This window comes from Protopterus annectens, chromosome 7.part0 (genome assembly GCF_019279795.1).
Source record: "Protopterus annectens isolate FY-2018-M chromosome 7.part0, PAN1.0, whole genome shotgun sequence".
Classification (NCBI taxonomy): Eukaryota; Metazoa; Chordata; order Ceratodontiformes; family Protopteridae; genus Protopterus; species Protopterus annectens.
The window spans coordinates 1,826,194,265-1,826,220,852 of record NC_056739.1 but is presented as its reverse complement, the minus strand read 5'-3'; positions in this window follow the sequence as shown (position 1 = coordinate 1,826,220,852).

The window sequence follows — 26,588 nt, the reverse complement described above, 5'->3', positions numbered from 1 at the left end:
GGTGAAAAAGGAATTAGACAGGCATAATGTATGGGACAGCATCATAGCACCGCTGGGGATAGAACCCAGAAAGGCATGAGCCTTCATTTGTATTAATAAGGAAACATTTTGTGACATTTTCCTTGAGGAAGCACAATACATGGAAAAATTTTAGAACAACATGACAAAAAATGGAAAGGACATTAACCCTTGTAATACAGGCATTTCATAGAGAAGTCAAAAAAAAGTGTTTGTACAATTTAGGACTCAAAATAGAAAGAGATGATCTAAAAGATTATTCAAACTCTATATGTAGAGATGCCATGTATATTACAAAAGTATATGATAATGGAGGCCTAGGGGAATGAAGGATGGGAATGTGGTGTAATACTGAAAAATGGAAAATGAAAAAATGTACATTTACCTAGCATAATTAATATTGAAGGGAACAAAGGAATGGTGAGATATTGGGGACAACCTAAGATATGTTTTATATGTGTAAAGATGGACATTTAATTAAGAACTGTGATAAAAGAAAATGTTTCATATGTGGAAAAATTGGTCATGAAGCAAAGAAATGTAAAAAAAGTATATAAAATGGGAAAAGTTAGATCATTCTTGGATGGAATATACAGAGTTAGAGAAACATACACAAGAAATAACATTGGTACAGTAACAGGATAAGGAGAAGATTATAGCAGATACTATAAAAGAAACACAAAATGAAAAAAATGAATGAAACTGATGTGACAATGGATGTGAAAAAAATATGAATGAAATAAAAAGGGAGGAGATGAGGAAGAGGAAATAAATGATTCAAAGTTATGAAGGAGAAAGCAAATGGGTAAAAGCAAGATGTAAGAGAGGTTCCATGGGTAAAAAAGTGAAAAATAGAAAATGTAACTATAAGGAAAAGCAAAAAAGGAAAAGTATTTTAAAAAATAATTAATTAAAGTGAAAATCTTAGCCATTAATGTCAACAGTATAAAGAACATTTGTCTCAAGCTAGGAGTATTAGAATGATACAAAGTATTAGATATGGACATTATAGCACTTATAGGTATTAAAATAACAACAGAAGAAGAAAGAGAGCAAATTAATGGATTATGGGAAGGTAAAGTAATTTAGAACTTAAGCAATGAAAAATGTTCTGGTATAGTCAGCTTATGTAAAGAATGAAAATATATTTTGCATTACACAATAGTCATCATTGAAAGAATAGTAATACTAGATGTAAATTCCAAAAATCAAGTTTATAGAGTAATTACACTCTATGAATACAGTTTCCAGAAATCATTTTTAGTAAAATACTGGCTTATGTGAGTTTAAACATGCAAATAATTGTAATTTGGGGGACTTTGTGATTTAAAGCACATACAAAAATAAGTAGTGGATGTTAAAGTAATCTTAGATGTGATTAAAAATAATACAATGTATCTATTGGAAAATAAGAAATGGGCATATAAAAGAAGCAATTTAAGAACTGAAATTGATTATTTTATAATTTCAGATAGCTTAAACATATTACATCAATGATGTAAAAACCACAGGATTCTCAGATCACTTAGCCATATGGAAAGAGATACAAGAAAAGTGAGATTACATAATGATAGGTAAAGGAATAGAAAGTATTAATAAATCAGAATTAAATGAACTTGAAAAAGATATAATACAAAAATTATGGAAGATCATATAAACATGATAGAATTCTACAAAGACTAGACAAGTTGTTGGATTAATCTAAAAGAAAAATATAGAAAAGAGGTACTAAAATGACAAAAACTGAACACATTACAATATTTGATGCATACTAGAAAATAAGTAACCACATACAATATTCAGAAACATAATTAATGATAGAGAAGAGTTTATAGAAAAAGAAAAGACATTCCCCGGGATTCATGAAGCTCGGCGCAAGGCCGGCGTAAGGCCTGCGCCGGCGGTGCATGGAATATCCGGCGCAGTAGCACCATATACATATTAATGAGAGTGCACCGGAATCACAGACACGTGCGTAGTGTACGTGAGCGAGCCCAGGTAGGATGCGTCTGGAGGCGTGTCTAAGCCGGCAGGAGGTGAGCAACCTAATGTGCTGACAGCCACGGTCCGCCCACAATAGTAATGGCAGCAGCCAGGTCCCGTGCAGAATGAAACGCACGTACAGTACGCAACATAGTCCCGTTCCAAATCAAGGGAGAAGCAAATAGAAGCCACCAAGGCATAAGTGTACCCGTTCAAGGAGCAAAGGATACGCATAAGACCGCCGCCGTCCCGCAATGTACTGTCAGTGTTTACACTCAGAGAAGGTGTACAGCCGCATGTCAGCGCGCCGCACCGACATAGGAGCAGCGACTAAGGTCACCACCTGTCCCACTGTGTTTGGGGCAGTCTCTCCATGGACAGTTGTGTCCCAAAAACGTATTAGAAATGGCTGATGTGCTACGAATGTAGGACACAATGATATCCGTATGTAATGTAATGGTAGCATGAATTGGTTGTTTCTGTAACAGAAATACCGAAATGACACAATAAACAGAATAAGCAAGGAAATTGCCACAATAATAAGCAAATTATTTAGGCAAACAAGTGAATTTCTATGCTATATAGTGACCGTTTGTATGTGTCGGCCTGTAAAGGCAGATGTGAGTCCCGGAAATATCCCAGATCGGAAAATGGAAAAGGTGGAAACCCCAGCAGCGACATGGGCATGGTCACCAGGGTTACCTGCTGTCCCAAAGTGCCATGGACAGTCCCTGATTGGACAATCGTGTCCCTGCAACAATCGTAAAATGGAAAATGACCTGCGATCCCCTGCCATAAATTCCGCAATATACATGTAAATAGTAGCATAAAACATATACATTACGGTATGGAACACAGACATGGCATAAGAAAATAAATAAGGAACCCAAACGCTAACAGAATAGGCTCATAGTATGGCAAACAAGTGAAGTTCTGTCCACTGCACTAGCCCTGGGTATGTGTAGTCCTGCAAATATCGAAGTGTCCACATAACATGCCCCACCATGGGCATTGGAAAAGGTGCCAACCATAATGGTCACAAGCAGTAGTGACAGTACATAGCCGGGTAGCTGTGCCGACATAACAACAGTAAGGAAGCAAGATACCCCAAACACAGGCAAACATGTGCATAGCAACATATCCCAGACCCAGCAACATCTTTGTTGCATACACGGATGGTGTATGATGAAGTGTAATATCCAGAAGCAGAACACATGCATTCGGATGTACTACACAATAGCCTCATTGTACATGTCAGTCACACCCATGTATACCCCTGCACCCAAACCTGCTAGCATCCGTGTGCAGCTATACAACCACACACAATGTGCATACCTGAACTGTGGTAAGATGTTTGTGTTAGGCAATGCCACGCGGGCAAATATGTACCCCACATGTCAGCAACCCACCGCAGGTACAGATATGTAAATGGCTGCATGTGAATGTGTCAGCAGAATGTGTACATCCGGCATGTAGTATGTACCCGTCCAAACCATCTAGGTTTGCATACGACACGGTGCACATAAGTGTACACATGTGGACAAGTCGGGTCGGTGGACCACCGCGCATCGACGATCATCTCTGCAGTGAAGTCGATCACATATAGCGGAACAGGTGCCTAACACACAGGACATCCTAACAGGGTGCTACAGGCAAAGAAGGGAAACTGGGACATCACATGTGGAGATGGCGTGGCTGGACGGACAAATACACACGGTCAAGGTAAAGGATGGAACAACATGCATATGGCTGGATGGATGTTGTTAAGTAAAATATATAGAAACACATATGAAGTTCCAGTTTACACTCGAAATACTATATAATGTATTGAATTGTACCGTACAATATGGCAGCAGAACTAAGCCTGCATGTAATTGGTGAAGCTAAGCTGTACTGTGATGGAATTCTGAACCTGGCAGTAAGCAGGACAGCAGGCTCATGTCTGTCATCATTAATTATTTGCTGGGTTACAGAACAATAAATGTATGTACATGCATAACAGCACTCCTTCCCCAGAGGAGGATGGCCTTGTGAGCTCAATGGAAGATAGCAGTACAACTCCTACCAGACAGACAAAGCAACGTATCAAGAAATTAACTGTCCACTGTATCGTAACAGTCTAGGGTCCTTGAAACAGCTACAATCACAAAAGGATACTGTAATGTACAAGGTGCCTTGCAAGCCTGCGTTATTCCCATGAGAAAACAATTTAAAAGCACGAGCCCAGCACCCACGTATGTATAGACTATTGCGGACCATAGTGATGGAAATGCCCTGTGACCGACCACGTCAGTAAGTTGGGCAAATGCTGATTGTAAACACTATATAAAGAAACTGCTTACTGTATAGAGTCAGACAAAACTCCCATACTTGGACTGTACATTATTTAGCCTGCCTGTGTACACTACTAAAACTGTCGAACCGAGCCTCCTGTGTTATCGGCTGTCACTTAGAAAAGTCTACTGATAACTACAGTCTGGTTGTAACAGCTTATTTCACATCGTGATCCTTGTAACCGAATTCCCTTGGTAAGCTACAGGTCAGAGTGCATGGCTGGTTAGACATGTGCGCGGAGAATATGCATAAATGGTTCTTCTTGAATGAAAAGACCTCCGACTGAATTGTTGTGTGTAAAGAGGCTGTTTACTGTCTGATCTGTGGCTGAAAAGCGGAAAACTGGATCCCAAGAAGAAAACGTGCAGCCTTAAACAGGAGGCCCAGGTAAGGAGTGTCTGCCTTTTGTGTCTATTGTAGATCAGGGACCAGACTACATTGTGTTTCTGTTAACAGTAGTGATCTGGTCGAAGACCTACCCACATACTGTTAAATCTGAACATAGGTCAGGGGAACACACAGCAGAGTAAATAGTGAATGTAGACACTACAGTGGATACAGGGAAGGAGACACACGTGTTATGACAGAAGTGCGTAGCAGTCGTGTAGAGGATATGGGAGATTATTGAAGCTACAGATCATGTGATCCGCATTTGACGGGTGTCGTGAAGAATATGCAATCGCAGAGAGCACATAATGTGAGTTACGCAGCAAAATGGGGTAATAAATATGACATTGATGGTATATTAGGCAACATACCGTTACTGAAACATTGTAATCGCTGAAAATCCGATGCATATGTTCCAAGGTAAACACCTGTTCCACCCTGAGAGGGATATGCCCTCCCTGGCCAGCCGTGTCCTGTAAATAAACCGAACACATGTCAAATGTCCTGATATCTCAGGACAAACATTTCCCAGATATATATCAAAATGGTAGCATAAAAGAGTACCCACTGCCCACAAGGACACAGTCCGACAAGCTCTACACTTTACATATGCACAGTGGTGTCCATTGTAGGACCCAAAAATTGTGGAAAGAATCGAATAATGTGTTATTCCAACGCGTACCTGAACACATTGTCGTCACAGGTACACATATGCACCCATAGCGTGTTTAATGTTGCTGATAGCTCTCCATGTAATGCAGCACAGATGCACAGAAATACCCAGGGTACCGGGTCCATAGAACTGCATCCACATCACACTTCCGCACACATGACGGATGTGTAATGGGTACTGTCAATTGTTGCAGTCAAGGGATTCTGGGTATGTAGACTCTGTGCTCGGTGTTGTTTCGCAGGCAATCCTTTCTCCCGCCCCGTGGGAGGGATGTGTGCATATCACCTGCCTCAGTCTCCGCTAATAATGCAAACCATACTCCGGAGAATGCTAAATGTAGGTGTGTAATGTGTACAGCCCCATACTAGTGTCCAGTAGGCAATTGTCATGGATGGACACCCGTATGGCCAGGATGGCACCCACAACTGCAAACCCGGGTAAATGACATAGCCGCGGTAAGGCATGACACAGGAAATACACATAGGGACCACAGTTGACATTCCACATACAGAGCCGGACTCTCGTGCCAACACCGGCGTACACAGCACTCAGTCTGCCAGCAACAGACTGAGGAGCACCCGCTACCGTACAGCGGAACAGATGTGCGACCTGTGGAACACATACTAATGGCACACACACAGCGTCACGTAGGATGTGTAAACTATGGCATTCCCACCTACGAAGACAACATGGTTACATGAATGCATAGGTAAGCAACATGTTCCGGTGGTGTTATATTGGAAATATAGTGACGGATATGTCCCATTGGGATGTCTGAGGTTTATATGAAGCAGTTGGTAACCAGCATCTTTGGATGTATGTCATTTGTTCACAGTACTAACACAGCGGTTATGTAGCACCATGTGGAATGGGTAGTCAAACAGACATCCGCGATTGGGGAACATACACCAGCAGTGAAAAGCACTGGGCAGGTGGACACAGTCCAGCAACATCTAACTTGACATATGCACATCGGTGTCCATTGTAGGACCCAAAGATTCTGTTCAGAGAATGCCTGCTAGCTTCCTGCATTACTCATGTGATCTAATTGTCGTCACCACGTCACAGGTACACATAGGCACGCATGGCGTGTTCAATGTTGATGATAGCTGTCCATGAACTGCAGCACACATGCACAGAAATACCCAGGGTATTGGGTCCATTCAGCTGCGTCCACATCACACTGCAGCACACATGAAGGATGTGTAATGGGTACTGTCCACTGTTGCAGTCAAGGGAGTCTGGGTATGTAGAATCTGGCCTCGGTGTTGTTTCACAGGCAATCCTTTGTCCCGCCCCGTGGGAGGGACGTGTGCAACACATGCGTCACTCTCCGCTAATAATGCACACCATACTCCGGGAATGCAAAATGCAGGTGTGAAATGTGTACAGCCCCATACCAGTGTATAGTAGGCAATTCACATGGATGGACAAGCGTATGACTAAGATGGCACACATAAATGCAAACCCGGTGGAATTACACTGCCGTAGTAAGGCATTACACAAGTCATACACATAGGGACTACAGTTGACATTCCCCATACAAGAAACACAGACAACCAGCCGATGAAGTCCAAAGCAAAGGCAGGTACTGTAGGGACCGTCAGTGACCAACCAGAGCACACCAAGAATTAAAGGCAGTCACCATACTCTATTGGAGCCCACTGCGTCTGCTTCATAAGCAGACTTATTCAGACTACATACAATGCAGTCCAACCTACTACATTTACAAGCATTAATTGGTTGGTACATTAGATGTGCTAGGTACTAATTACATGCCTTAAAGGCAGACAAGCGAACAAACCTTACTTGGGTTACACATCCCACACAGTGAGGACATCAGACATTGCTTCAAAAGGTACAGTCTTCATCGGAAAATGGAAATATATGTACATATATGAAACATGAACCAACATAAAATGTTTTCCAAATGTCTGACTGTGTAAGCTACATATATATGTCCTACGGATTGTGCCAATATATTAACAGAACTGCAGACACCTAGTAATATGAATGAACCATGATATATACACATAAACCGTATGAATATGACTACTGTAAAATAGACCAACGAAATGTAAAGATTCACAATGTGCTAATGTAACATTCATTTAGAAGGTTACTGAAATAAATCAATCCAGACATCCATGTGTAAATACTAACAGAAGGCCAGTGAGGTGCTTGCCCTCACATGTACTGGGATGTCGTTCCACAGCATAGTGAGTGTCTGGGTGATGAATCCGTCCCAACAACACGTTCGATTAATGACAGTGTCAAGGTGTCGTCAGCTGCCCTTGTGGTTCTGAGGGATCTACCTTATTTACGTGAAGCATAGTCATCAGATCTGGGTTCGACCTAGCCGTGCATGCCAGGCACGGGTCACCTCTGGCAAGTGGTATGCAACTGTATACAGCTGGAATCCTTTCAGTCGGTCAGTATAACACATATACCTGAGACCCTGCATCCGTTTGTCGAAGAACTGTTGGTGCCTTTCCAGCTGCTGCAGGTGTTGGGTCAGATACATTCTGAACGGGGCATTGTACCCAATCATAGGTCTATTGAGTGATGAGTACAAGGGGACAATGACCTCCCCTGATCTAGATGTGAATCCCTTCATGATGATGTGGGCAATGTGGAAGGTCTACCCAACTATGTTAGCAACATGTGTGTCTAACGAGCGGTTAACAACAACACGTGTCCCCAGATCACTGGTAACCCCCTCCGTGTTCAGTGGACTGCCACCTATATGGTAGCTCGGGGTAACCTTGTTCATCCCGAAGGGTATGCCTATGCATTTCCTGGCATGTAGCTGTAGGACATGTCTCTGGTACCACTTATCCACATCTGTGAGGCACTCCTGAAGGATATCTGTGTCAGATGTGTGTCTGACTTTGGCATCCGGTTTGCAGTCGTATGCAAACATTGTCACCCATAACCCCCTGTGTGCGTGTACATTGGAAGCGTAGATGCTGGAAATAGTGGACCCAGGACTGAGCCCCATGGGACACCACCTGTGACTGGCTGTGAGTATGACATGGCGCCAGCAACTATGGCCATGTGTGTTCTGTGACCTAGCCCGTTTGCAACCCATATGGCGATGTATGGATTTACATTCAAGATGACGGGTTTATCAAGTATACCCGAGCCGGGTATTGTGTCGACGGCCTCTGCCGGGTTGAGGTAGGCTGTATGGACTGGTTTACCCTCAGCAATGGCCTTGGTGACTGATTCTACAAAGTGAAACACGTGTAAAGGGCATGATCTGACTATGACCAAGCTAAACTGGGTTGTATCCAAAGTATGCGGGTCCCCTATGTCCTCATCTATGTGTCCCATTATGATCCATCTCCATGGCTTTGCAGATAAGGCTTGTCAAACTAATGGTATGGTAATACCCAGGGTCAGTGGAGGCACCATCTATGTGGAGTGTGACTACAGTCGCCTGTGCTACTACTCAGGTATGCAGTATCCTGAGGTGAGGCTAGGATTACACAGCTGTCCGAAGTGTGGGTTAAATTCCCCATAGAGTTCCTGGAGTGCACAGCTGGGACACCATGTGGACCCATGGATGTTGTGTTGACTGCCTTGGGGCTGGATGTGGGTAATGCTGGACATACCAACGGCAGACGTGCCACATTCCCGAGTCCGATGCCCAAGGGACCACACACATAGCCGGCCTTAGGCATAGGCCAAGTAGGTAGCCGTCTAGGGTGTTGCTCTACTCGCACCTTTCCAGACTCTATTTGGTGTAGGTAGACCAGGAGGGGGGTAGCGGGTGACGTATCGGTGGCAACCTCTGCCTAGGTCACCACTTACCCTAAGGCCACTCTTCCCGTGGGTAATACAGCAGTACCCACACCCAGGCGCGGGTCATCGCTAGGGTCATTGCTAGTATGGCACATCATCTACGTAAGGAAGGAAACCATATATCCCCAGACATAATGGCACAGCATAATGCCTGTTCGCCGGCCAAAGGCAGACATACGTCACCCGCGTCGGTGCGGACGTACTGCGCGAGATGTCCGTTAACAATGCCGACAATGTGTCGCTTTGTGAAACAAACTTCACAGAGACATTCAATAATAGACAACGACGGACAACCCGATGTCCTCGTGTCTGAGCTGTTCAACCTGTTACGCCATGTTAAATGTGTGTAGCACAGCGGAACCGGGCCAAACAAAGCAACGGACATGTCTGTGGCTCAGTGAAAGTCGTCACGCAATGTTAAACCCTTGTAATATTGCGACACAGGCCATACATACGGAGGGTTAGTAATGGCAGTAGGTTAGTTCGATCAGACCGTGTGCAATTAGTATAACGAGATCTACAACGGATACACCGGCCAATCGGCGCACACGGTTAAGACTAATTGGGGGGGGCCGTGACATGGTACCATGGACACGGACAAAACGTGCCCATGTGACTCATCTAACATTCGTACAGGGTCAGGGCGGTCCCGTACAGTGGGCGGCCAAGACCAAACCCAAAGCACCACAGCAACACCCTGACAATCGAAGGCCTGTATGCATATGGGATATAAGCAGCTGTCATCTGAACAGCCCTGTGGTGACGACATATGCATCCTGGGCCATGGCGGGGAATTAGGAATGTTCAACATGCAGTACCGCACCTTTCCCAGCAGGAGAATGGATGCCTGTGGCGTGCGTGTGTGCGGGGGGGGTGATATGTAAATGTACATAGGTACCACGGGTATGCATATTAATGACAGCGAACAGCTAACGTGCACTGGTCACAGTAAGAGGCCAACGTGACCGCAGTCACGTTGGAATTATGACTATAGAACATATAGATGTGCGTGTGCGTAAAGCGTCCATGCTGCAAAGACTGTTACATATATAAAGCTGTAAGTGCTTTCTGCACCGTCCGTCAACGGATCAGACATATGTTACGGAATAGTCACAAGTAGCATAAAACACGTAACCACACAGACACTGTAAACATATATAAGCGGACTACGGATATGCATGCGGCGTGCGCGTAACCCACAATCCGGACATGCGGTGTGCGTGTGCGTGTGTGATCCAGTGGAACCAGGGAAGGTTACGGATGTCTCCTCCACACGTTTACATTCATAATTGTCAAATATATGCTTAAATAGTACCTATTGATTCCACGCTTTGTTATCGTAATGCTACTAATATACATATCGATATACAATAACCTGATCAACACACTACATTCTAAGGTGCACTCTCACCAATTATCAACTATGTGTCCGGATACTGATTGTATTTACCAATATTGTAGATATATTAACACATTGTTGCCGTATTATTGTTTCCATGAAGTAAGGCATGCAACACTGATATGTATATGTCACGTTATAATCAAGACTTGGAGCACTGTCCACCTAACTATGAGCAGGTTTATTGATTATTTCGCTTTAAACCGACTCTGAAGGAAGTGAATTAGGGACGGCTATGTCATGACATCCGTACTCGGCGGTGCCCCATGTTAGTAGTTGAGAGCTCAGTATCCTTTCACTGTGGAGTCTATCGTATTTGACAGTGTCTGTTTCTGCCGATATATGTTCCATAATGTCGTTTATGAAGATGGGCAGGGCGCAAGGTTTGCTGTATTTACGCATACTGGCACGTGGATATAGATAGGCCATGTCATACAAGCGATGGGTAGTCAAGCAGACATCCACGACTGGGGAACATACAGCGGCAGTCAATACCACTGGCCAGATGGGGACAGTCAAACACGTTCTACACTTTACAAATGCACATCGGTGTCCATTGTAGGACTCAAAAATTCTGACTGTTTTGCCAGTATCGCCAGAAACAGCCAATCCGAGTACAAACCGTGACTACGGCACAGCTAGACATATGCACCACCAGCGTGTTTAAGGTTGATGATACCTGCCCATGACATGCAGGACATATGAACAGAGGTCCCCAGACTGCCGTGTCCATACATGCGTCCATATCCCAGTTCCGCACACATGAAGGATGTGTCATGCGTACCGTGGGGGGTTGCAGCCCTGGTATCCTGGGTATGCAAAATGGGTCTCGGTGTTGTTTGGCTGATAATCCGTTGTCCCGCCCTGTGGGAGGGCTGCGGTACAGGGCGTGCCTTAGTCCCCAGTAAGGATGCAAAGCACCCATAGGGTAATGCTAAAGGCATGTGTGAAATGTGTTCAGCCCTACATCAGTGTCCAGTAGGCATTTCCCAAGGATGGACAACCGTATGGACAAGATGGCACCCATAATAGCAAGCCTGGTGGAATCACACAGCCGTAGTAGGGCATGACACAGGACATAAAGATGGAAACAGCAGTACATACACCCCTGCCATGCGAATCCCAGCGTACACAGCAGCGAAGGTGCTATCCAGTATGTGGGGATCACCTGCCTCCACTCTGCGGAACATACCTGCGACCTGTGGAACACATATTAATGGCACACCAACAACGTCAACTAGGAAGGTCATACTATCGCTAAAATATGGAGTTCACACACATAACCGACATACTGTCATGAATACATAGGTTCTACATGTACCGGCTGTGTTATACTGACAATTCAGTGGCGGATAGTTCACAATGGTACCTGTGAGGATTATGTAAAGCTGTTGCCAACCTGCAGGACTACAGTAACACCATATGGGTAAATTGTGGAAGGACACGGGTTACGTAGCACTACATAATATGGGTAGGCGGACAGACATCCGGGAATGGGGAACATCACGGCAGTCAAACCCACTGGCCGAATGGACACAGTCCAACATGTCCTAAACTTTACATATGCACATCGGTGTCCATTGCAGGACCCAAATATTACTCATTAAGTGAGTGTGAGCAACATAGTGTGAACCGGAAGAGGTGACAGCCGTGACTACGGCACAGGTAGATATGTGCACCACAGGTGTCTTCAAGGGTGATGACAGCCGTCCATGAAATGCAGGACATATGAATAGGACTCCCCAGGCTGCTGCATCTATACACGTACGTCCACATCCCATTTCCGCACACATGAAGGGTGTGCAAGGGGTACTGTCGACGGTTGCAGACATGGGATCGTGGGTATGCATATATGGGTGTCGGTGTGGATTGGCAGATGATTCATCGTCCGCCCGTGTGCGGGGCGTGGCCATACATATGCGTTACTCCACAATACTAATACCGATCATCCACCGGAAATGGAGAATGCAGCTGTGAAATGTTGACAGCCCGATACTAGTGTCCAGTAGGCAGTTCCCATGGATGGACAAGCGTCCGGCCAAGATGGCACCCATAGCTGCAAACCTGGGGGAATCCCACAGCTGTTGCAAGGCATAACCCAGGGAATACAGATACGGTGTACAGTACACACACCCCATTCAAAGAAAGACCGCTGGGCAGATACCGGCGTACACAACACTCCATGTGCCAGCACATCTATGGGGATCACACACTTCCATACAGTGGAACAGATGGGTCACCTGTGTAAAGATACCAATGGCACAATCTCCACGTCTGCTGGGAATGACATAGGATGGTCAAACTATGGCGTTGACACCAAAGAAAGACATCCTTCGGTGAATTAATAGGATTGATGTCAATACACCATGGCAAACACCCAATGAACAGGGAAGACTTGCTGGCACCCTATGGCCACAAACAATGTCACACATAGGTAGATGGAACAGTCAACATAAACATTTCGTCCACGACAGGTCGCATATGGTATCCAAAGGTACTTCATAGACATGTATGCGCTATCACCCGTTGGCCCGTGAGACTTACACATAACATGGAAGTATCCAGGCTTTAAATGTCCACCCTTACACTTCCATTTGTCACTTTCTATGCGAGCAATGGGGATGTAGCCACAGCATAGAAAGCAGAGCCGTACTGCTAACGAAACACACACATGTCAACATCACAGAAAGCATACTATGAACACACGTATTACATGATATTGTACTATGCAACACAAACAAACCGGAAACCTGCAGCAAGAATAGTCCCCTAGTTCGACACAACACAAGTCTTCGTAACATTTGAACAGTTCATTAAAACATGCACCGTTTTCGTTGTTTCCACAACGTGTGCAGGAAATATGCTATGTCTAAGAATGTTCACAAACAACAATGTGAGTCTTAACATGATTTTAAATATCACACTGTTGATTGTGAACACTGTAACAATTTGCTTATTCAGATGTATGGTCGAAAGCAACGGAAACACACACACACACGGAAGGGACGGGAGATGAACCTACGCCTATTTACATGAACTCAGTACAGTATGAATCATTTACACAACGCTACCGAGTTAACTGGCGTGGCGCTGTCAGAGGCATACATGTAGGCTGCTGACGTCACCCGCAAGACAATATTTGGAAATAGCCAAGGCATGTGTTGCGAAGCGTCTAAAAGCATAATCAGTCGCAGGGGCAGCTGGAAACACACACACACACACACACGGAAGGGACGGGGGACGAACCTACGACTATCTACATGAACACACTACTGTATGAAGCATTTACAGAACGCGCTACCGAGTTTGCTAAACAGAGTACTGTCACAGGCATACTTGTAGGCTGCTGACATCACCCGAAAGACAATAGTTGGCAATAGCCAAGGCATGTGTTGCGGAGCGTCTAAAAGCATAATCAGTCGCAGAGACAGCTGGAAACACACACACACACGGAAGGGACGGGGGACGAACCCACGACTATCCACATGAACACACTACTGTATGAAGCATTTACAGAACGCGCTACCGAGTTTGCTAAACAGAGCACTGTCACAGGCATACTTGTAGGCTGCTGACATCACCCGCAAGACAATAGTTGGCAATAGCCAAGGCATGTGTTGCGGAGCGTCTAAAAGCATAATCAGTCGCAGAGACAGCTGGAAACACACACACACACGGAAGGGACGGGGGCGAACCTCGACTATCTACATGAACACACTACTGTATGAAGCATTTACAGAACCCGCTACCGAGTTTGCTAAACAGAGCGCTGTCACAGGCATACTTGTAGGCTGCTGACATCACCCGCAAGAGAATAGTTGGCAATAGCCAAGGCATGTGTTGCGGAGCGTCTAAAAGCATAATCAGTCGCAGAGGCAGCTGGAAACACACACACACACGGAAGGGACGGGGCACGAACCTACGACTATCTACATGAACACACTACTGTATGAAGCATTTACAGAACGCTACCGAGTTTGCTAAACAGAGCGCTGTCACAGGCATACTTGTAGGCTGCTCGCGTCAGCCGCAAGACAATACGACGCAGTAGCCAAGGCGTGTGTTGCGGGCGTCTAAAAGCATAATCAGTCGCAGACGCAGCTGGAAACACACACACACAGCGTCACACACACACGTAAGCGACAGGCACCGAACCTATGACTATCTACATGATCACACTACTGTATGTAGCATTTACAGAGCGCTACCGAGTTTGCTAAACAGAGCGCTGTCACAGGCATACTTGTAGGCTGCTGGCGTCACCATAAGACAATAGTTGGCAATAGCCAAGGCATGTGTTGTGGGCGTCAAAAAGCAAAATCAGACGCAGAGGCTGCAGGAAACACACACACACACACACACACACACGGAAGGGACGGGGGCGAACCTCGACTATCTACATGAACTCACTACTGTTTCTTGCATTTACTGTACGCGCTACCGAGTTTGCTAAACAGAGCGCTGTCACAGGCATACTTGTAGGCTGCTGGCGTCAGCCGCAAGACAATAGTTGGCAATAGCCAAGGCATGTGTTGCGCTGCGTCTAAAAGTATAATCAGTCGCAGACGCGGCTGGAAACACACACACAGAGACACACACACGGAAGGGACGGGGGACGAACCTACGACTATCTACATGAACACACAACTGTATGAAGCATTTACAGAACGCGCTACCGAGTTTGCTGAACAGAGCGCTGTCACAGGCATACTTGTAGGCTGCTGTCGTCACCCGCAGGACAATAGTTGGCAATAGCCAAGGCATGTGTTGCGGAGCGTCTAAAAGCATAATCAGTCGCAGAGGCAGCTGGAAACACACACACACACACAGACACACACACACACACACACACACACACACACACACACACACACACACACACGGAAAGGACGGGGGACGAACCTACGCCTATCTACATGAACACACTACAGTATGAAGCATTTACAGTAGCCGCTACCGAGTTTACTGAGCAGAGCGCTGTCAGGAGGCATAGCCCTACGTGAGTGGTATCATTTGCAAAAGGCAATCGCCCTTCGGGTGTTCGGACACAGTGCGCAGTCACGCAGTCTGTTACCATCCCAAGGTCGCCGTACACTAACACGTTAGTGCTGCAGTCGAGAATAACAAGTAACTACTGATCAGTACATCACTGCATACTGGGCATGCTCAGACACTTAGACTCGGCTCAGGGCAGACATGCATACACATGTTGCGACGGCATGGGTGGCGGAATGCGGACCATCCTGTGTGTCCGGCCACACAACAGAAACCTGGCCATGCCACAGACGTGGCCGTTGCGTAGGGGATAGAGGCATGCACCCGGGGTATTACTGCAGTCGGCTGCGGTGTGCACTGTGCTGTGTGTCTATCTACACAGCTGCCTACTGGGCATGCTCAGACACTTAGAGTCGGCACAGATCAGACATGCATACACATGCGGCGGCATGGGTGGCGGAATGCGGACCATCCTGTGTGTCCGGCCACACAACAGTAACCCGGTCATGCCACAGACGTTGTTGTTGCTGCGGGGAATATGTAGGTGCAATTAACCATGTGTAGGACTGGCCTACAGTTTGTTGCATGCTACAGACAACCCTCACAAACACAGGATACCTTCACAGATGTCCTGAGGACACTGGTGAGTGGGCATGCTCTCACAACAGCACCGTTTGGGTGACATGAACCACCCATACATAGCCTGGGAACATTACCCATGGCACAACACAGTACGCCAGCAGTCCCAGGTGTTCACACACCTGGCCACTGTTAAACAGCCATGCACCATACATACCAGGGGGGGGATGTCTGACAGTTCTGCCCATCACGCATGGTGAGGATATGCCCCACACAGGATGTACAGCCCTCAATGGTGATGCAAGACCGTATAGTGGATCCACTGGTCATCCACTCACTGTAACCAACACCAGCATGGGGGACCTCAGTGATGACCTCTCCACAGAAAACCACACACATCATATGACCGGTGTGGTACCCTACATGTCCTCCATGCCAATGTTGAACAGAGGCCAGACCGGCAAACGCCTAACGAATGCCTTCCCCGACCACCCACATGCATGTCTGCAACAGGCAAACATGATGACATCAGGACCTTGTCCACCACAGGTAGGCACATGGTGTGGTGGACCGCAGCCACTGACTACCTGTACATCAACAGTTGGAGCTACTACATGGCAGGGCAATGACAGTACCAGGAAACCATCATCCATTCATCCCGGCGTCACCATACGGCCCCACATACCAACATCCAGGGCCGCGTGGGAGTGGTACTGCAGAGGGCACATGAGACAAGCACAGGGCCTTCCCTAACTGTGGTAAGGACATGGTTGGGGCACACAGACTTGCCTGGAAATGGTCCAGAATGGTACAACAGTCACTGCACCCACAGACATTGTCTGCATACCACAGGACATGTTCCATGCATACATCCCCAACAGGGAACATATCCATCCCACCAGAGTGTATCCTCCCAAACATGTCATATGGCCTGGAGTGATCCCATATCTCTATGGCGTTTGACACGTCAGCAATGGGCACCGATGGTTTCCCTGGCTGTGTGCTACCCATCCTCTTTGAGGCCCTCGGCCCACACATGCGACCACTGTGTCATGTTAGCCTTACTATGGGCTATGTCCCCAATGGATGCCATATGGCATCTGTGGTCCCACTATGCCAGGGTAGTGCTACTATGGACTGTCAACAGCCACACCCTATACGCTTGACAAGTGTTGTCTGCAAAGCTGTGTGGAGGTCCATACAGGTGGTCATGGTTACACATAGCGTGTACAGCCAATACCGGAACATACCCACAACTACATAGTCAAGGGCGGATCCTGCCTCCCGAACCTGCTCGTCCAGTCTGGAGTGTTCACCAAGGCCATTGATGGGGATATGTGGGTTTGCACACAGTACCATGACCTGGTGGGAGCGTTCAGAGCACACTACACATGGGACCCATGTAAAGGCTCGCCAGCATACATGTGGGGACATATGCCACCCGATGCTTCTCACACAGGTTGGAGGTCACACCACACAGGGTTGGTGCTGAAGGTGCCTTGTCACACTCATATCTGGACCCAGTGGAGGCCCACAGGGCTCACTCCTGTGCCCCCTGCCATATGGCATCCGACCTTCCAATGTGCATGCAATCATAGGGGATTGTAGCAGACAAGGTATGCAGATGACTACGCACCGGCCGACATACCCAGCACCCCATGTTACACGAACATCCACCTAGGGCGTCATAGACATGGATGACTGGTGCCAGAGCCATGGCCTGCTACCAAATGCCAGAGAAGGTGCAGCCCTACCCAGTGTGAAGAACATGTTAGTCCCAATGTCACATGTAGGTGATGCGCCATTAAAGATGGTGGACATGTTCAGGGTAATGGCTACCACACCTGTTGGCAACCTCTGTCAACACACACAATGGCAATGTGGGTGTGAGGACATTCCATTGTGGCCTCCTGGTCTGGATGGAATGGCAACCACATCAGGGGTGTTCATTGTACCCCTGTACACATCACACACCAGTGCAATGACTGTGTACAATGGCACATGTGGCCTGTAGCTAACCTGACGCCTGCAGCACTCGGAAGGACCGCCAACGTTCCACAAGACGGGGATGACGGTGCTAGGACATGTGTCACAAGGTGCGGCCAAGGGGACACCGGCTGTGGATCTTCACAGCACAGCTGCTCCGTGGTGATCTGTGCCTGACATACACGGCCATGTCTGACCTGGGTGACATGGGCACATTCCACCTCCCAGGCCCCATGCGAACGGGCACAGAAGCGACTGTCAGACACCTCAACCCAAAGATGAGTGGGACGTGCTGGGGAACAGGGTAACGACCAGACACACTACAACACGGGAGGGTGCCAGGCCATGTGAAGGAAAGCCCCTGACTGCTTTTGCCCAGGACTGCTACTGGCGTGTGGATGTGTGACTATAGTTATCGCCAGTCAACCTCTGTGTGTCACTGCTAGACCAGGGACTGGGGACTGATGGATATGGCATCCCCATCCTGAGGGGTGTTAGATGCCACACACAGTCATGCTAGGTCCACACATGTCGTAGGGCACATATCCTGTCACGTTCATGTGTGCCTATGTACCTATTTAGGGGTCCATGCCGGATGTGGGTAACTGTGCTATGCTGATTTTGCCAGACATGCCTGTGGGTACCCCTCGACTACGTGGGGAACTAATTACAGTGCTCCCAGTAGGCGCGTGCAAGTACACCATCAGTATCATGCGGGTTAACTGCACCGACATGGTGCTACACATGTAACCACCACACATACTGTGTACACATATCAATGAATGCTGCACCTGTCCTGCATGGTATGTCTGCTGCATGATGTCCGTGCACAACACACATCACATACACACCTGTCACCAGCCATACACACACACCACAACATACACAGCACGTACTATGCGGACACAGGTATCACATACACCTCTCACTATCGTGTCCACCCTGTGCATCATAATATGTCAGCTTAACCGTGCATTGATGGTGTGGCTCACAGTTATGCGGCAGAGACTTAATCATATGCACAGGGTGATATGTGTGCCACAGGCATGGGCTGTACCAATGGATGACATCATGTGTGTGTGTAAGGGCCAGTGCATTGAGTGGGCATGACTATGTAGATTGCATGTGGGTGTGGTGGAGCCCTACAGTTGTGTCTGCTGTGTGTGGGTGTGTGTGTACACAGTTCAGTCATCTGTGATGCCTACGGGGTATGCTTGGCAGCCCCTGACTGTACAGTGCAGGTGTTACGGCTCACTGTGTCTGCCGGCGGCGTGACCAGCGCCTGCCTGGGGTCGCTCGGGCACGACCGGGTGGAGGTACAGACTGACCACTCTCCGATGTCACATGTCCGCTGGAAAGCGTGCCTGACGGGGCCGTTCAGGGCCACGTCCACGTGGCCTGCTCTGTCCTGGTGTGGATGGTGTGGTAGCAGCTGCAGTGCTACTGCTACCATCACTGTCTGTGTGGGCATGGGAGGTGGCACGCTCGCTGACCTGCAGCAGGTGGTGTTGCTGGCACACGCCCACGTGCCCTATGCCTCACCCCTACCTGGTGTTCCTGCACGGACTGCGCACGCTCAAGGATGGCCAAGCCTCGGTCGATGAGACCAGCCATATCGCCCAATCTCCTATCCAGAACATCGGCAAGATGCTGTTGTGCATTCGCCAATGCCTGGATGCTGTCATTTAGGGTACAGATTGCAGACCTCTGCAGCCTCTGCCCCTCCTGGTTCTGCCGTTCAGCACGTGCCTGCGCCGCCATTACAGTCTGGAACATGCGTCTGGTTATACCAGCTGCTGCACCCTGGACGGCAGGTGTATGTCTAGCGGTGCTCCCCCTACGGGCAGCACCTGCCACATGCCTGCGTGGCACTGCACCAGTCCTTACACTGGCAACATCGTGTGTACCCACACCTTCTGCAGCCACCACACATTCCTGCTCGGGGACAACAGACGCTGACTGACCGTCATCTATGGGCAACGGTGTTGGGGTATGTGTCGGCATCTGAACCGTGTGCAGGGATGAAAGGGACGTATGTGTGATGTTCTCCAGTGGCACAGTCTCTGCCTGTGATGACCCTGCCTGTGCCTCATGCACATGCTCATCACCACTAGTATCTGTGGGGACACTAGCATCAGATTGACCGCAGGAGGGTAACGCACCTACAGCACCTGTCAATACAAAGACATACCATCGGTTACAATACAGACACACACACACACACACACACACACACACACACACACACACACACACACACACACACACACACACACACACACACACACACACACACACACACACACACACACACACAGCATGCATGTGATTATGCAGGTGGCATGCAGCATTCACACAACACAGACCAGTGAATGCAGACCAGACATTCATAGTGGCAGTATGTACACTGCCCTGGTGGGGACAGTACAACAGGCAGGTGTCATTTAGTAGGCATGCAGTACACACATTCATGGTAGTTTGCATGCATCAGCGTGATACACCGTGTGGCCGCGAGCAAGTGGGGAGTACACATGGCTGCCAACACTATGTAATGTACACGCAAACATGTGCGGTATCATGTGGGCGTGTGAAGATGGTGTCCCGCATGCACCACATCACGATGGCTGTCATGGTGCAGTGTTGTGTGTACAGTGTACAGATACAATGTATGTGTAACAGTGATGTCTGTGTAGGTGCGTTGCTGTGAGCTGTGTGCATAGCTGTACGGTGTGGTGCGGGCTCTGTGCCACTGCACAGTAGCAGGACACAGCTATGTGTCTGTGCGATGCGTGACCTGGACGCATTACATTGCCATGTCTGTAAGCCAGTTCAGCTGCTCAGCAGCACATATATGGTGGACATTGGAGGCACCTGTAGTAGCTGTGGAGAGGAATTTCATGTCACTGGTGTACTACATCAGATGTCCAGGCGGTCCACTACATTGATGAACCCACTATGTGTGTACAGGGTGCAATGGTGAGTACCCACTGTGGATGTGCTGTGTGGCAACATGCCTGTAGGTATCAACCATGGCCTTGTCTGTCTGACTCATTGACAATTGTGTGTGGTAGACATTGTGCACACGGCCCTGTGGTGGCCCATGTGACATACACCCATACTAGTGTGACGTGTCACATTCTCTTTGGATATGCTGACAGTGTGTATGTCTGCTATGTTGTGCATAGGTCATATCATGGTGTGACAATGCTGCAGCCAGACATCCACGTGCATGGGACATGGCATGCGCCATGTCACAACGTGCACCGATGCAGGGGCATGGGTCACATTGGTAACACCTGTGCTCTGGCCAGATCACAGCTCACTCTGTGGTACTGTGTCCATACTGCACTGGCATACCAATGCATACTACACATGCAGCCATTGTGTAACACCTACACCATTGTATGCATAGCTGAATGCACGTAACACACCAATTGGTTGTGTGGTGTCATACCACTCTGATAGCAGGTGTATCTACTGTACATGGGTGGTGTGTATGTCGGGTGGTGCGAGCTGTATACCGTGACGGGGCACACACAGGTGAGCATGTCATGCCTAGACACATGGGGAATATCAATACAGCAGAACATGCGTTTGACTGGCAACAGACTTACCTGCAACAGACCCTTGTCCTTGCGACACGCCAGACGTACCTGTAAAGGCATTACACAAAGGTATACACATTAGCCATTACTATCTCCACAGTCAGCACTGTGCATGACACATCATGCATGTGTGTGGTTGCATGTGCTATGCACATGTCTGCTAACACAACATAGCATACAATGGTTTGCATCTTGTGTGGCCATATACCTGGCATGTATTGCTATATCATGTGTTGTACTATGACACCCACACCCACATCGCCTATCATACAAACATGCAACACTGACTTACCATGCAGCTCCAGGCTCATAGCTCGGGAGACACCCACCTCCACGATGGACGCAAGTGGTTCTGCGTGTTGTTCCGTGGGTGTCCCCAGACTGGCCAGGAGCTCCTCCGTAGCTGTGAGTGGGGGCTGTGTTGGTGGCCCACCACCTGTCCCACGTTGTTGTCTGGCGATTGCAGCGGCACGCTGTCTTGCATGCCGGATCAGGTCTGTGCAGTGCCTGCGGATTTGTTGGTAGCTGCGGTTGGTTCCGCCCACGCTGTTCACCCTCCTGCACAACTCCTCCCACATCTCCTGCCGTTCTTGTGCCTGCTGTGGCACATGGCTAAACAGGGCGTTGTAGTTACTCTGGAGGTATGGTATGATGACCTCCTCCTCCTGTCGGCTAAATGGTGGAAGCCAGGAGCGTGGCATTATCTGGAAGACATAATGATGGTGGCAGGTCACATTCACACTGCTGTGCTGGCATACTGTTGGAAATACATTGCTATGACATGTACGACATCTGCACAGTGATCTGTGAAGGGCATCGTGGCGGTGACACAGCCGATGTTGTGGCTTCACACCATTGAGCACTGGGTGTCACATCATATCTGTGTGCCACCCCATCACACTGTGCACGCACCATGTAGATGTTAGCCTGCCATGGACATGTGTACCTGGCTGCACCTATGTCCATATCAGTTGGCATATGTCCCCATGTGATGTCTGTGCTACTGTTCACCTGTACGCTGTGTATATGTCAGTACACATCACGTCTGTGTCCATTGTGAACGTCAGCAGCGGCACTGTACACATACACATGGACACCTGCACATGCATGTGTTGTGCCATGTACTTCCACACAGCACTGTACCAGTGCTGGACAACTTGCCCCAGCTCACCTGTGTTACGTGTGTGATAGACATGGAGCAATGTGTAACCATGACACATTAGCAGGAAAGGCCATGCATAGCATGTACACGCACACATTGTGCAGAGCATCACACAGCACCTGTAACATGACAGGGTGCATCGCCACCACATTACTACTGTGTATGGTTGATAGTGAGAGTGCCTTTTGTCCATTGCACCATGTGGGACTGTGATAGCTCATGCAGCCTTGCTGGTCATCTCTGCATGATATGGCAGGGTATGCCACATACATGGCAATGGGTGTGACCCACCCAGGGGCTGATGGTATTGGCAGGGTGGCTGTCCATTGCTTTTGTCATAGCTGTGTGAATATGGACATTCAACATGTTTATCACCATGGTGTGGACACTGTCCTCCAGCGAGGTATGCTGTACGCTGCTTGTTGAGGGTGTGTGTGGTGCATGCAGGTATCACACATCCATGCATACACTGTAGCCCTGGCAGGTGCTATGTGCTGGGATGTTGATCGACACAGTGCTGTATGTGTACACACACCGCTATCCCATGCACATGGATATCTGCCTGAACTGATGTGGGTAACACATATGTGTACATACATTGCCCGCTGCCACCCACATGTCTGCTGCTGCACTACACACCGCCATCCCTCCCTGTGTGAATGTGGTGTTGGCCTCAGCAGAGGTATCCATGTATGGGGACATGGATGTTCACATAGCAGGCCCACTGATGGTATCGTCGATCTGACCATACACATATGATGCACTCCTCACACATACAACCTATTCATATTGTTGTTCACAATGGTGACACGGCTATATTGCTATGCCGGAGCCATTCACAGACATACATACACAGAGGCATGCACGCCCATCTGTGTCATTGGCGGACTATTGGTGTGGTTTGGCACCTAACGTGTTTGACTGCAGGTGGCGCAGACCTACTGTGCACATGTCTACATGGTAGGCCTGTTCTACGGTAGGCATCTGTGATGTGCTGTGCACATCTCATACCTGCACATATGCTTGTTGTCCATCTGTCCACAGGCCAGTGGTGGGACATACAGGGATGTTGCTGAACATATGTACATGCGACCCTGTACAACTGTGACGCTAGCCTCTCAGATGCTCATGTGTCGTGGACGTGAACACCGTACACACACATGTGGTTGTGGGCCGTCCATACCCATCTCCACCTGTGGGTTGCTATCATCCCACACACTCCTTGTACTGTATGTTCAGGCTATGCAGCTATGTGGGGCTTGTGTGCATACAATACGATACTATGTGCCTTTGCACCCATCACAGACATTGTCACACAGGTACACCGGCAGCCATACACATCGCAGATTGTTGTCAGCATGTCACATGTGGTACACACCTAACACATCTCCTGTGGGACATGGTAATCTGTATGGGCATGTCCAGTAGTGACATACCACAGCTACCCCTACATGACGGCTATGCAGGACATGTCTGTGTACATCTACTGTGACATATACACAAGCAATGCCCCGGTACCTACATCACATGGTACTACCTGTGGAGTATATGTCTGCATCCATGCTATGGCCATAGATGAAAATTGTACATCTATATGTGCAACATACCTCAGTGGGGGTTGTCATGAGCACATGTTCCATGTGTCAATGCATTGTTTGTGTCTGTTGTGCAGTCATTGTTGTGCATGGTTTACATGGCTGACATAGTGTACTGTGTCTGATTCCAGGTACTTCATTGGGCTACCAGCATTGTACATTTCTACAGCACATTCCAGCCATCATGTAGCCAGCTTAGATGACAGTGGGAGGTGTTCCGCCATGTGCACATATGTCACACGGTACAAGGGTGACTGACACACATTGTCGGGACTGGGTTCTGACTGCTGTGGATGTGTGTACCGGTGTTGACAACCATGACTGCACCAGATGGTGTCTTCTGGATGTGTGACATTCACAACAAACACCCACATTCACATAGCAGCACATCGTCCACGACAATTGACATTCCTGCCTGAACACTGTGTACGGTATGTTTGTATGACCACTGCATATATCACTGGTGGCCACCAGCATGGCTGCCTACAACAGCAGTGTGTATCCTGTGCAAACATGGGTTACACCAGTCACACCACACCTGTGCCAGCTGGCCCTGTAGTGGGTGACAGTGCAGTTCCATTCATCATGTAACAGTATACATCGTGCACCAGTATGTTGCAGACATGTGAACGGCTGTGCTACTCAACATATGCACACATGACACATCACCTGGTACACCGTGTCTGCCTTGCCACCTGCTATTGTGACCACCCTGTGATGACATTGTACGGCCCACATGGGCGTGGACATGTGATGGCTCAATGGTGAATTAACCGTCCAGGTGTGTGTCTAGCCAGGTGTCCAGTAGCCACTAGTCTGCATGCAGGGATAGTCTACATTGGCCTACTCTGTCACTGGGACTGTTGACTATGGTCATACTGTTGTTATGCAGGCATGTGCTGTTTGTCCAGTCTGATAGTCGTGTTGAACCACACTACCGTGGCACACATGTCGTGTGGACATCTGGCTAAGGTGTGCAGCCCACATGTACATCTTCTCATGCTATGCTGCCTGTGCAGCGGTGTCACATGTCTGTCTCTGGCAGGGCTGTCACAGGTAGGCACAGCATGCAGTGATGTGTAACAATGCTTACACCCTCCACTGTGCTGTACACTAGCACTGCACACACAGTACAGCACACATGTCATTTATCTACGGTGCCTGGGACCTGCCTCCATGCCCTACACGGCACACCTGCCAGTCCAGATTGTACACAGATCATACCTCCCAGTCACATACCTGGACTGCAACACACACAGGTGGGTGGTTCCCACACCACACCGTGATTTACACACATACTGTATTTTCCCATGACACATTGCATCATAGGTAGTCCATGTTCAGATACCCATGTTTGTGGCCACTACACACATTGTGACACGCGACAGTGCAGACACTGTACACCACAGGTTACATGCCAGTCGGGTTGGCATGCTGTACATTGCACCTGGGACAGTTGCTACTGCTATGTATTGCCAGCAACACGACCTTCCCTAGTATGGACTCCCACGTACCCACACATGCTTGGCCATGCAGTACGCATAGCTGGGTGACACATTACACGCCACATACCATACCTACACTACCCTCAGCATGCACAAAACCTCCATGTGTCTGTATGCTAGGCCTACACACCTCCCCCCTCTGTTTGCTGAACATCCATGCTTACCATCCCTGCTAGCCACACCCTAAGCACACAACCATAGCAGCATGCATGGTACATACACACTACAGCCGGTATTACTGACATCCACTGACAGAGGTAGTTGAGGGCATGGCACCCCGTCCGATGGACAGTCTATGTGCCTATGCCAACAGTGATCACAGTGCACTTCTGCTACATTTACACACTGGTAGGGACCATGCTATTCCACACTGAGACAAGGTGGTGCTGGCATTTTCACAGACGCCACAGTGGTATTCCTGTTCCATGCACACGTGCTGTATGGGCACATGTGCAGGCTGTTGCACGGTAGTTTTGTTCACCTGTGTGTTGTGTGTCACTTGACAGTCATGGTGTGTCCTGCTGGTGCATGACATACTCCACAGCTAGCTACCTACACAT